Below are 913 nucleotides of genomic sequence, written 5' to 3'. Positions count from 1 at the left end.
CTTCCTTCCTTCCTTTCCCCTCCCTTCCTTCCTTCCCTTCCCCTCCTTCCTGTTCCTTATCTTCCCTTCCTTCCTTTCCCTCCCTCCCTTCCCTTCCTTCCCTTCCCTTCCTTCCCTCTTCCTGTTCCTTATCTTCCTTCCTTCCTTTCCCGTCCCTCCCTTGCCTTCCCTTCCTTCCTTCCCCTCCTTCCCTTCCTTCCTTTCCCTCCCTCCCTTCCTTCCCTTCCCTTCCCATCCCTCTCTTCCTGTTCCTTATCTTCCCTTCCTTCCTTTCCCTCCCCTCCCTCCCTTCCCTTCCCTTCCCTTCCCTTCCCCTCTCTTCCTGTTCCTTATCTTCCCTTCCTTCCTTCCTTTCCCTCCCTCCCTTCCCTTCCCTTCCCTTCCCATCCCCTCTCTTCCTGTTCCTTATCTTCCCTTCCTTCCTTTCCCCTCCCCTCCCTTCCCTTCCCTTCCCTTTTCTTCCTGTTCCTTATCTTCCCTTCCTTCCTTTCCCTCCCTCCCTTCCTTCCTTCCCTTCCTTCCTATTCCCTCCTTCCCTTCCTTCCTTTCCCCTCCCTCCCTTCCCTTCCTTCCTTCCTTCCTGTTCCTTATCTTCCCTTCCTTCCTTTCCTTCCGCTCCCTACCCTTCCCCTCCTTCCCTTCCACTCCCTTTCTGTTCCTTATCTTCCTTTCCTTTCTTCTCCTCCCTTCCCTTCCCCTCCCGTTCTGTTCCTTATCTTCCTTTCCTTTCTGCTCCTCCGTTCCCTTCATTCCTTTCCCGTCCCCCCCCGTCCCGTCCCTACCCTTTCCTATCCTTCCTTTCCTTCCTTTCTTCCTTTCCCCTCCCCTCCTTTCCGTTCTATCCCCTTCTTTTCCCTTATTTCTCCCCTCCCTTCCTTCCCCTTCCCTTCCCTTCCGTTCCTCTCTCCACAAC

Source organism: Eriocheir sinensis, chromosome 8 (genome assembly GCF_024679095.1).
Source record: "Eriocheir sinensis breed Jianghai 21 chromosome 8, ASM2467909v1, whole genome shotgun sequence".
NCBI classification, from domain to species: Eukaryota; Metazoa; Arthropoda; class Malacostraca; order Decapoda; family Varunidae; genus Eriocheir; species Eriocheir sinensis.
The sequence above is the reverse complement of the archived record's forward strand: the minus strand, read 5'-3'. Positions refer to the sequence as shown.